Consider the following 13,326-nt stretch of genomic DNA (forward strand, 5'->3'; position numbering starts at 1 on the left):
GCAAGTTCAGTCCTCTGAGGATCCATGTTTTTAATAAAGCACAGCATGACTAGGAGTTCCATCTTTGCTCCACCTTTGCCCTCTGAAATCACACAAAAATGAATTTCTTTCAGCCCGAGCCATATCAAATTGTTGATGGTGTTGGTTGTGTTAATGCCCTTCCTGAACACTATGATCCATTTTATTTTATTTTATTTTATTTTATTTTATTTTATATTTTATTTTTTAAAAAGGATTTTATCCATTTATTTGAGAGAGAGCATGAGACAAGAGAGGGTCAGAGGGAGAAGCAGACTCCCCACTGAGTGGAGAGCCCAACACAGGGCTCGAGGCCAGGATTCTGGAATCATGACCTGAGCCTAAGGCAGATACTTAACTGACTGAGCCATCCAGGTGCCCTGCTATGATCCATTTTAGAAAACAGCATAATGCCGACATGTTAATGGAAGTCCATATGGTGAATGCTATTGGTATTAGGAAAGAATGAATCAAATGAAACATCAGAGCAACATTGGATGCAACTTGAGAAATTAAATGAATTCTTCGGGAACAATCAAAGAAACTGAGAACCCCTGACCAGATCCTTGGTCTTGTGTGATATTTACTACTCTCCTGAATTGTGCCAGGTACATAAACAAAAGCTGTAAGGCACATTCTCTTTAATGTCACTAAACTATTTTCTCATATTGAAGAAGAACCCTGATAGTTTAATTCCCCCTATGAGAAGCTTCTAGTGCATTGAAGTAAAATAAAGTCATTAAAATTGGGTAACAAATAAAATAAAAATATATATTAAGCTTTTACTGTACAATATATACTAACAACTGTCCTAAAAGAACAAAGAAATAATAATTATTTTAAATTATTTTCTGAGTTTACTCCTCTAAACAGAATTAAAGACATAAACACATGAAATGCTTCCTGTACATTTGAATGTATACTGCCTATTACCAAAAGGATAAAGTAAAATTTTCCTCTTAATAAACACATTCAAAATAATTTAAAAGATATATAATGTAAAATCACACTAGAAAAGCTCCTCTTTATTTGCATAGTCTCTTCAATCTTTCCTTGTTTTTTATGAGTGGATACTTGTAACTGAAAAGAAATTTGAATTCCAAAAGAACAGGAAGTGTTGCAGTATGAATAGAGGATCAGATATATTTATCTTGTTTATCACTGATAAACTTCAATATGTTCCAAACAGTGAGTAGGAATTGTAGCAAACTTTTCCTAGTTCAGAAAGAAAACAATGAGCTATAGAAACATTTCCAGGATAATCAAGCAGAAATTTGCTGAAAGGAAATGTGAAGAATTTTTTTTAACAATACAAGAAAATAGTCAATATTTTAATATTTATCAAATCTTTACAGCTTCTAAATTCTGCTCCTGTAATAGTAGGTGAATGGATGGAATATATAGAACTATAAACTTAAAGAGAATGAATCTTCCATTAACCACATGGCCATTTACACTGACAGTTTTTCAAAGTAATCAACAATCTCTTGGGCTGAATAAAAATAATTTCATTCTAGAGATATATTCTCTTCATGATTCTGACATTTTTCACCTTCTTACCACCAAAATGATTATATCTCTTTATAAACTTATACATAGCAATGGCAATGAAGCACACATTGTAAATTAATTATTTTTTTGTTAAGAGCATCATCCTTGTGGACCCACATTAAAATTAAAATATTCCTAGGAAAAAAAATAAAAAATAAAAAATAAAATATTCCTAGGAGGAGTAACATATGTTATTATCATCTTACTGAAAAGTTACTTATCACATCCTTCTTCTCTGTGACCCAGGTTGCAAGAGAGGAAGTGGGAAGGAGAGAAATGAAGTAAGTGTGCAAGAAGGGGAAGCAGTAACCTCGAAGACAAACAGCCCTATGGCATAATGTTGCCAGCTCTGACAACCATCATTCGGGGTGCTTGCCATTGCTTCAATGAGTTTTAGTTGCAAGCATAGTTCCAGAGTAAATACCATTCATTGCCACCATCAGCTACTCAGAAGACAAAGGAAGGACCAAATTCTTGTCTTTGTGACAAATTCGGGCATGCATAAACTAATGCTGTGCACAGTAAAAATTTTCTTGATGAAACAGAAGAATGCTATTGCTCTCTGACACCTGATTTTTTCAAATCCCAAAAGGAACTTTTTGGTCTGACGTATAGACTGTGTGTACCATTTAATGGCATTTCATTCACTTCACATGCACATCATGGAAGGGGGAGTTGAGTGGGCCCAACTGTTTCTTTATTGCTGGATGTGAACAATACATATCCTGTCCCAGGAATTGATCATTAATTACTCTCTAAGTGGAAAGAATGATGTAGTGATGACGATGATGATTTTGGTTTTCTCGACGCACAATGGTCATGAATTAACCCGTGATATTGTACACTGATGACACAATAGTTATCTATGAAAACAGATGCAGGCAGTCTTTCGTACTAAATGATTTTATCTCATCGCCAGAAAGAGCTTACCCGATGGAGTTTTGCCCTGTAGGCAACTACACCTACTATTTACTTTTCTAGAAGGTGTTCCAAGCTCTTGATGAGTATTTTGGGGGAATTTCACCAATTAAAGGAGAAAGGGCGGTTCTGAGTAGAAAATCAGAAAGAAGTATTCAAAAATCCCTATCCCATTTCAGCAGCAGTTTCAGGCCAAGTTCAAGTATACACCCTGAGTCAGAATGGTCCAGAACTTGCTGTGGGAAAATATGGGCCCCTGATGACAGCTACCAAACAGAGTTCCCACATATACACATTAAATCTGGTTCTAGCGTGCCCCTATCATTCTGCCATCAATACTTGGAAAACTTAAAAGGTAGTGATTTTTCTTCTAAAACACTGTCCTTGAAGTATATTTCTCTAAGCCTCACCCTGCCTGTCCCCCATACCACTAATATGTTTGCTGGCATAGAGGAAATTCAAAGGATGTTTGAATCCTAACCAGTATTTACACTGCTGCTGAGTGTGAGTCTTTCAAAGGCCTCAAAAATGTGCATAGTGTTGATGTACCAATTTCATTTCTAATAATTTTTCCAAAGAAAATAAACAGAGATTTGTGCAAGGGTTTATTTAGCTACAAGGGTTCTTATTGTAGAGTTGTTTTATAATATAAAAATAAGTTAAAAACCTGAATGAACAGCTATGTAAAATCTTTAAATAATCTGTGGTGGATCCATACACTGGAATATTTTGCTAACTTTTAATAGCATGAATCATATCTAACCAGATGGAAAAGTATTTCTAGTATAATATTACATGAAAAAGCTTAGAATGCAGCATTTTGAACTGTATAAAACGTAAGATGGGACAAGAAATTGGAAGGACACACACCCAAACACTGAGTGGGATTATACATGAATAATGAACTAATCAATATCTTCTAGGGTCTTCTCTTTGCTTTTCTGTATTTCCCAAATAATCTACAGAACAATATACATTAGCTTTATATTCACAAAAAAGAAATTTCCAAAACAATAAAGTGTAGATGCCAGTGATTGGAAGCTCAGAGCTTTGGGAGAGCCAAGCTGTATGTGTCACACATAAGTTGCAAATGTGTGTGTGTCAACTTTGTAATGGGTTAAGTGGAGATGTGTGCTGTTGCTACTTTTATGTTAACAAATTACAATGCCTTGATTCCCTTCAGGGAATTTTTTTTGGAGGGAAACTTTGGATGAGTGTCTAATGTTACTAGTGGGTCGAAACAAAAAAGCTGAGGAATATAATGTTGGCCAGGGAATAAAATGTTGGGAATAACACTAAACTTCCTGCAGGTGCTGTGTTTAGAATTTCTGGGAATGAGAACAGAGGTTGACAATTTCTCTGGCCCTATACATGGACTGGTTTTTCCTCTGCCCCCAGCACCCCATTGCTTACACTTTCAGGTGCTCTAGGCCCTCTGCCCTTGGGCTCAGGAAAGTGAGTGATGTGGTGGCTGAGAAATTCAGAATACCCAGCACTAATCTGGTAGGAAGCACCAGCCCACATGGCTATGGGCCCGCGCAGGTAGGAGTTGAAGCCATTTAAGCTCAGAGTGGAAGAAATGTTCTTCAGAATGCAAGTGGCTGAAGTAGATAATATAAACAACAGGAGACTGTGGGAAGGAGCAAAAGAACAATTTTAAACTAGGTCTTGGTGACTGCCAAGCATTGAAGTCATTCAACCCCACTAAGTTGGGGAGCTCCTGGGTGGCTCAGTCGGTTAAACGTCTGCTTTCAGCTCAGGTCATGATCCCAGGGCCCTGGGATAGAGCCCTGTAGTGGGAAGTGGGGAGCCTGCTTCTCTCTCTCCTTCTGCCCCTCCTCCCCACCCATTTTTTCCTCTCTCCCTTTCTCTCTCTCTCTCTCTGTCTCTCTCTCTCTCTCTCAAATAAAATCAAGCAATCAATTCCAACAAGTTGAATCCCATCTATACCACTAACCTACAGAAAACCCTTCTGCATATGACCCTAGGCCCCAGCCTCCTCGTTTGTGATACAGAGACACCAAACTGATTTTTATATTCTCAGGAGTTATGCTCTATAAAGTTGCTATAGATGCAGTGAACACTGAATCACTGTGCCATTGTCCCCACGGGAAATACAGGGTTAGGTTCCTGCGAAATTCTTGTCGTGATATTTTTGTCAACTTATCAATACATAAGGCTTGTTTTATATGTATTTTTTTAAAGACACATTGCTAAATATTGACTCATTAACCTCAGATTCACAGTCAACAGCCTATATAATCCATGCCCCTGAACGAAGCTTATCTAGCACATCCATTTCCTCTACAAGGCACATCATGGCCCTCTTGTTCTTGGGAACACTGGACAGCATGTCAGGACTTTTCACAGAGGCCATTTTAAACAACAAAATGTCCAACATAAAACACAAAAATGCAAAAAAGGAGTGCTAAATAGACCACAAAAGGACACTTGTTTACAAGTGTTGCTTGTTACCATGTGAGAACTGAAATAGGAAAGCAGAACATCACCTTGTCTGACCTCATCTGGAACACGTGCATCAAGCAACTCAAATTCTTGTTTGCTCTGCAAGTGTGCATGTCCACTAGTAACTGCAAAAGTGCCACAAGTATTGACTTGTGGTTACAAATAAATTTTAGCAAGTAGATGAATTTCCAAATACATAAGCCCCACACACTGAAGACTGATGGTAATAATTGCACCTACATGAGCAAGTTATTGTAGAGGTAAATGAAATATTTCATGTCACATAACATTTGGTACATGTATACCAAATATCTGCTGGGAAAAAAAAATGACCTTTTTTTTGGTAAAATATTTGAAGTTCCTGTTAGAGTATTAAGTATCTAACTATGCATATTCCCATATACTGTAAAAAAATACTCTAGAAAGAGGACTACAAAACAAGTTAATGTTAAAAATCACCTAATAAACTGGTACGGTTTTTTGCCATGACTTTTTTCGAATGCACTTAAAAAAAAAAAAAAAAACACTTAAAATAATACCATCTATATGTTTTCTGTAATAGGTTGGTTGCGATATAATTAAGACCTCTGGGAGATCTGAAGTGGGGAAACAGGGGAACAAATTAATTGTTTTGCAAGAAAACCTGCCCTGACACAGATAATTAACCCTTATTCAGAAGTAAATCATGTTATTTCCTCAATAAAACATGAATAGGAGTCAGTAAAAGATGCTTCAGTGTAATTTTTTTTTAACTGTAAGAACCACCTTCTTTGGGATTTATTTCTACTTTGTCGTGATAATAAACACAAAGGATCCTCTCTATCTGGCATAGAATTTCCTTGCCAGAAAGCAAATATTTGATAATAATGTAAGGAGCTGTAAACTCAATTTCTCTAGAGGTCTTCTAGGAAGAAGTTTACCTGTCCGGCCAAATGAATCGAGAAGATTTAGAATCTAACCTTCCTGGATGTGACCAGGTGGCCATTTTCTTCAAATTCATTCCTCATGACTCTACAGCACCTGAACCTTTCTTCTCTTTACGGCTTGGAGCTCAAAACTTTGTCAAGCTTTTTCTTGCTGCTGTCATTACCTTGTAGAGTTCTAGCTATCATATCTGTAATATCTGCCTCAGTTGTCTCAACTTCCAGACCCACTCATCCTGCATTCCTGGCTCTGTTTATGGGATCACTGTCCTTGTAGTTCCCTGGACTTGGGTTCAGCATTTTCTTCTTCCACTTCCTTGCCACATGCCAGGGCCATCCAGTGACTTCATCCTGAAGGGATCAGTTTGCAGTGTTTGTAACATCCACCCCCATCTCTCCATCCCCATGGCCTTTTTCCTAGTTGAGTCCCACAGTCTTATTGCCTGAGCCAAGGCAATCAGTTTGTAACCACCTCTCTGTGATCTCTTACTCCAGGCCATTCTACCCATGGCTACCAAATTCCTTTTCATAAATGTGTTTTAGGGGCACCTGGGTGGCTCAGTGGTTGATCATCTGCCTTCAACTCAGGTCATGATCCCTGGGGTCCCTCTGCCTAGCCTCTGCCTCTCTCTCTCTCTCTCTCTCTCTCATAAATAAATAAAATCTTAAAAAAAAATTTAAGAATAAATAAATTAAAAATAAATAAATAACCATTTTATTGCCACACCTGGACAGAATTCTTTAGTGACTCCCCAGCACCCACAAAATGCTAACTCTCCTTTGCTTGGCAGAGACAACCTTCAGGGACCTCTCCATGAGCCTCCCTTGCAGCCTCTGCTCCCATGATTGCCTTTCAGGAAGCCCAGACCAGGCCTAAACCTCCTCTTGCAGCAGTTGGTCCTTCCCTCCAGAGATCCCGTGTTTGGTCCTCTCCTGGTACATTCCTTCTGCTTCCAGTTCCCTTCCCTCCCTCTTGGGTACTCTGCTGCTAAAAGTTACTTCAGGTCCCCCTCAAATGCCACCCCCTCCCTGCCACCTTGCCTAATCAGGCCACCACAGTCACCTTCCTCCTGAGGTCACAGTGCAGGCTTTGAAGCACACTAGAACCTAGCTTTGCTGTAATGCAGATATTTGAGGGCAAGGTTCTTCATTGGGTGAACTGAGATTTTTCTCTACATTTTGGGAGGGTAATGGGAATGGAGACATCCAAGAAGAATGAAATTTGAGGTGGGAAAAATACCAAATGTATCCCAAGAGTGTTGTGGAGAGGAAAAACAGGGCTTTTTCTAGAGTAAACACCTTCAAACCATCCCTAAACAAAAAGGATTCACGGCTTGAGGTCCCTCAGCCAATGGACCAGCCCACATCTCTCGGTTGAGCAAAAAGTTTGTGGTCCTCACAGCATGTAAGGAGACAGAGAGATAGTTCTCAAAGTACTATGTCCTTGGGGTGAGTGCAGGATGATTTTTTTCAGTGTGCCCGGGGACAGGGGCAGGGAGCTTGACAAATAAGGAACTTCTACATATTTTGTTACTTAGACACTTCTGTTCCAGTGGACGTGCCTAGCATTTCAGCAGGCTAGTGCATAGGTTGTATGTTCAAAAGAATGATGGAGAACTCCACCCAGAGAAAGCGATCTTAGTGTTATCAGGAGCTAATGGTAACTTTAGGGTGACTCAAGGGGCTTCTGCTGAGGTCCTCAGCCCCAGTCCTGCTCAAACTGGCTTATGCAAGGGGACATTCCGTGGAACACCTGCCATGTCTCCTTGGGGGGATGTGTTTGTTCTGTGGTCACATTCTTTCCCTGCTTTTGTCCCTTACCCCTCCTCCCCTTCGCTGATAGTTTTCAGCCCTCTGATCTGAGTAACTCCCCATTAATTAGGTCTTAGCTAGCAAAAGAAAACCTTTTTTTTTTCCTTCCAGTAATCATTTTCTGTAAGGGAACAGAGGAACAATGCCCCTTTTAAAAGGCATTTCTCTAATCCATAGGAGGGAGATCCAGCCTTATCTAATATTTTAGATAAAACGGAAGACTCCCTTGGCTCTGAAAACAACAGTGACAAAGCTACAGGATTTCTGATGAAAGGGTTGGTGGTTTGATACTTGGTGTGGTAAACCGAACATCTCCATCCCTAGAGGGAACCAATGACTTGGTATAAAGCAAGGCCCTGAAAAGCCTCAGGGCAAGGTAGCCCTGTGCATACCTTAGAACTGAAACTCTAGCTGCTGCCTGGCAGGCAAACATTCTACAGAAAAGGACAAGATGGGGCAAGAATCAAAATAGAAAGCAACCTGTTTGAGAGGTTTCTGGGGTCGGAATGTTTGTGTCCCACTAAATTGGTATGTTAAAATCCTAACCCCCAAAGGTGATGGTAGTAGTAGGTGGAATGGTTCAGAGGGTTTTTGACGGGTAGAGACCTCAGAATGGGATTAGTGCCATATAAAGGAGGCTTCAGAGAGCCCTCGTAGCCCTTCTCATCATGTGAGGACACATGGTGCCAGGTGTGGACCAGAAGAGAGCTGTCACCCGACCCTGCTGGCGCTCTAGGACTTTCTGCCTCCACAACTGTGAGAAATAGCTGTTTGTTGTTGATAAGCTTCCCGGTCTGTGCTATTTTGTTATAGCAGCCCACAGATCAAGACAGAGGTGTTTTTCCATTTTTAGCTTGGGAAGGAATCACGTTCGGAAATAGAACAAGTTATATAAGAGAAACTTTTTACATGTACTGATTACTAGGTTGCGGAAATTAATTCTTCACATTGTCTTAATGTATCTCTCAGATAGAGATCTAGAAATAAAGAGCATAGTAGCAGGGGTCATTATTTTGGGGGTAGTGGAATCACTGTTTTGGCCTGACTGTTGTTTTTCACTCTTTCGGGACAGTTCCTGTTAGCCTCTAGAACCCTGGTTCTCAACTTTGGCTGTACCCCATAATCACCTCAGAAGCTTTTCTTTAAATGTTTAAGCCCCACCCCCAGGGATTCTGGTTTCTCCGCGGTAGGACCTAGGGGGCAGTGTCCTTTAAATGTCCTCTAATGAGGGATGCCTGGGTGTTTGAGCATCTGCCTTTGGCCCAGGTTATGATCCTAGAGTCCTGGGATCGGGTCCCGCGTCGGGTCCCTGCAGGGAGCCTGCTTCTCCCTCTGCCTATGTCTCTGCCTCTCTCTGCATCTCTCATGAATAAACCAAATAAATAAATAAATAGCCTCTAATGAGCAGATGGGTTGAAGACACTTCTCCAAGAGTCCTTTCCTTCCCATCCAACCTCTTCACTGTATCATATGGAAGATCGTTCAGATTTTAGAGAAGGAGACAAGGGGGTTTAAATGAACAAATCTGCTCTCTACTCTCCTCTGGCAGGTGCAGTGGCTTCTTGTTCTACTAAAATGCAAGTTCCCAGACTTCCATGTGTACAGTGGGGCAAGTTAGACTGCGAACAGGATGCTTTGTTCCCAGGCTGGTCATAGTAAGCAGCCTCGGGGAATCCTGCCCTCCAGGGGGTTCGAACCAGCTCCTGCTCTTCTGCATGGGTCTTTGGAGCTAAAGCCCAACGAAAGAGAATGTAATTCTTTCCAACCTGATGCATCTATTATTCCTGGGAGTTAGGTCTCTCTTGATACTCTCAGGGGAAAATGAGAGAGCTTGGATCAAGAATTCAGAAATTGTGTTTCTTAATTGAATATAGGTCTCCTGTTCTCCAAAAGTTTGCCTTATGCCACTTTGCTTTTATGAAAGACCTACACTGGCACCTGTTTTCACTAACCCAAGGAAATTTGAAGAGGATTTTCACCTTTACAAAGCAGTATTTACTTCTTTGCTTCACGTTGTTTCGGTTTATGAAAGGTTTCATAGGAGCTTCACTTACAGATAGCAAGGAAGACCTGTACCATCTAGTACCAACCCAATGGAACCTTGACTTTTCACACATATGTTTTGCTTATGTAATAAAAAAATAATTTTAAGGTAAAAGAAAATTGCTGCTCATTTGGGGAGTGATTAGTACTGCTTATTTCAATTACCAGCAAATAATCCAGGGGAAATCGGCCATCCCCTGACTATTGATGGTGTTATATTCATTTCATTGGGCAGTTTTTCTATTAGATAGATTTAATGGAGATAGTACCTGAAGGAAGATGATGGAGGGAATGAAAAGAAGTTTCACTGATATTGGTAGAATTCATGCTAATGAGCCGATGAGTGTGAAGGATGGAATAAAACAGGTAGGAAACTGTGCTTTCATCAAGAGAATATTAAAATATGGGGGAGGGGACCCTCCATTAGAATAATTATTACAAAGAAGAAAACTCCAGACCCTTTGCTGACAAGTAACTGTATGGGACGTGGGGCCTGTTACTTAAACAATAAGCCAAAAATTGCCTAGTTCTCTTTCAATACCAAGGGCCCAATCTACTCTACCAAAATCTAAAAGGTTATGTGAGGTTTCTGTTTGCCTCAAATTTTGAGTCACCAAAAATTGCTTAAAATAAGTGAGCCATCAGCCTGAATTTGGGAATTTTCCTATATTCCAAATATCCAATGAGTATGTTTGACCTGTGTATGTGACACTTACGTGACTTCTTTCTACCATTTATATTCTTCAGGTTGATCCATTTTCCTCCATATAATTTGTAGAAATCCTTTAGATATTTTTATGTTCAGTAAGAATAACTAAAATAATATTACCACTTATTAGAAATTTGTATACTTCCGGCGCTATCTAAAGTACTTTCAGATACTATTTCATCTGCTCTTATAGGAGCTTTGTGAAGTAGATGCTATTTTCTCCATTTTGAAGATGAAAGCCAAGTTAGTTCAGTGACATACCCCGATCTGTGTATCTCTAGTAAACAACTATGGATCTTATTAATTGCCAAAGTCTCTGGATTACATTAATAATACAATTTTCTCTAACATAATGGAATCGTAATCTACAGAAAAACTAGAAAGTAACCCAAGATTTCCCAATAAATCAAAAATTCATAGAATAGTAGCAAAATCATTTGTTTTTGGAAAGAAAATTGAGAACTCAGGAGAAAAAAAAATAACTTACCATGATGTTGCATACAAAATTACATATGTTAGAAATAGGCAACTTTTAATCTTCCCAGTGACCTTATGGGATAAATATTAATATCCCCATTTTAGAGTCTCTGGAGAGGTTGAATAAACTTGTCCAAAGTCACAGAGCTATTAACTGTGGGAGTTTGTATTCAAATCTACAACTGTGGAACTCTCATATTTGAGTCATTAACTTCTATAATGGCTCCCAAAAAGTTAATGACAGAGCAAGTATTAGAATTAGGGGAAAGATCATGTTACTACCAAATCAAGGTCTTGTTTATGGAAAAGATGAAACATTTAGGGAAATGGTATTTCTCTTCTCTATACCTGGTCATAGGAGTAGCCCTGCAGATGTGGCGGGATCATGATCTGAGGTTCACCAGCCGCAACCGCCCTATAGGATATCCCTGAGATCAGATGAAATGAGATGGGGAAGATGGAGAAGAAGAAACTCATTGCTCAATAGATTTCATTATTCACTTCCTAAAACTAATACCCAGGGTCTAACCCAATGAACTCATAAAAAAAAAAAAAAAAAAAAAGAGGCAAAAGCTTCATGCCTTCAAATAAGTCAGCCTCTCTATCTCCACTGCATCCAAAGAGGAGTCAGAGAGGCTTAAAGGGGTGTTGTTGTAATTTGATATCATTATTTTTATTTGGTGGTTATTCTTATTTTTAAAACTCTATGCAACGCAGAAAGTAATGATTAACTAGAGCCAAAATACAGGGCACTGTATTCTTCATCAGTTTCTATTTTGAAAATTTAGCTTCCATCCCAAATTAGGCTTTGGTACAGTTCTGTGAAGAATAATATGAATGCAACCTGAGAAGCATGTATCAGAGGAATCAGATTTTGTTGTCAACCCCTGAATGTCTGAATTCTGACAGAGACCAATTTGGATGTGATTCAAAGAAAGTTCATGGTGTTGAGAGAATATAGTTCTGTAATAATGGAGGGCAGCCCTAAAAACCTGCTTCTCAAAGAGCTTATCTCCCTTTGGAGGCAGGGTTAAATGAGGAATTGATGAAATTCTGTGACTTTAGGACACTGAAAAAAATAAAATTCAGACTTGGCAGTTCTTCCTATTTCCATCTAAACTAAATTGGCTGCTCTTCTGGGTGCAATAATTTTGTTTTAATTTTAGAATTTAAAAAAAAGAAAACCTTAATTGTATATAATAAAAACAAAGACTTTAGATAGATGTCTGTTTTCTGTGCTCAGTTGGTGATTTTTATATATATTTCTTTTCAACCTCCTGCTCTGAATTTTTTTAGGCATTCCATCCAACTTCACTATATTGGAAATTCTCTAAAACGGAAAAGTAGAAAAATAGCAAAAGTTGCCCCTGATTCAAAATCCTCTTTGAAAAGCTGACAGTAAGAATACTGAATCATTTGGTAAGTAGAAATGAAATACCATGATCTCCATTACCTGCAAGATATGATGTATCCTCTGAAAATGAAAGTGTAGCTAACTTGACCAACTTGAAACTGTTACAGTCTATATCAATTCTCCATTACCCCAACTCAAGGCTGAATCAGTGTCTTTACTTCAAAACTAAGTACAAAAAAGAGAGAAAGGACCTAGCCATTTGAGTGTCTAGACAAAGGGACAGGAAAGAAATTGCTCCTTCCCTAATCTCCCAATACTGGTCCTCAAATGAAGGAGTTTTCATGACCTAAGACTTAGTCGTCAGGATGGATAGAACTGAACACCCATGGGAAGTTATGGTGGCTCATTCTTTCCTCTTGACTTAGAACCTGACCAGGGAGACATATTCAGTCTTGGCTTATTCTTTGTGGGGAATATTAGTGTCTAATTGGATCACAAACAGAATGTGAGCAAGTCAGTCATGCAAGAAAGAAACCCACCTTCTGGCCACCCTTGTAAGATTTCCTACAGTGCATCCTCCCAACAGTCCATGAAGGCAAGAGTAGCTTTCCACTGGTCTTTATTTCCTAAAGCGGAAAGCTTCCTTGTATACTTAGGAAGAAAAGATTTGGCAATAGTGGAAATCAAAATATTTCTTTAGCCAGTGCAGCATCATCTGTAATCCATTGTACCCTTTTAAGCCAAAGCACACTTGCTTAATAAGCACTATGCTTCTCTTTTTTCATTTTAGAAGAGAAAATATAAAAGTATTCTCTGCTGGAAAAACTTCATACACAGTCTGACAATTGCTACAGCTTTTTCTTCTCAGCCCACAAGCTTAGATAATGATTAAACAGAATTTTCACTTCTGTTTGTCAAGAACTTTTGCAAATACGTCATGATTCCTTTTAATGATCTTATTAATCAATTTATAACTCCAGCCATAGCTTCATCATGTCCAATGTATTTTGCATTTGTAATGACACTATATAAAGTATCTCTTTTTTTAAAGATTT

At 38.9% G+C, this 13,326-nt stretch overlaps 1 long non-coding RNA gene across 2 annotated transcripts in view; it reads left to right on the forward strand.

Moving 5' to 3' along the window:
• The window catches only part of LOC112678495 (uncharacterized), a 48,472-nt gene extending 36,136 nt beyond the window's left edge, over window positions 1-12,336 (forward strand). Inside the window, exon 3 of one of the 2 annotated variants that reach the window (XR_007407076.1) lies at window positions 12,214-12,336. This is a non-coding gene — a long non-coding RNA (uncharacterized LOC112678495). Of the gene's footprint in view, window positions 1-1,815; window positions 2,981-12,213 lie in introns of those variants that run through there. The other variant, XR_003147614.3, reaches the window with a different exon arrangement.
• Window positions 12,337-13,326: the final 990 nt, after the last annotated feature.

The sequence above is a fragment of the Canis lupus genome, chromosome 29 (genome assembly GCF_003254725.2).
Source record: "Canis lupus dingo isolate Sandy chromosome 29, ASM325472v2, whole genome shotgun sequence".
NCBI classification, from domain to species: Eukaryota; Metazoa; Chordata; class Mammalia; order Carnivora; family Canidae; genus Canis; species Canis lupus.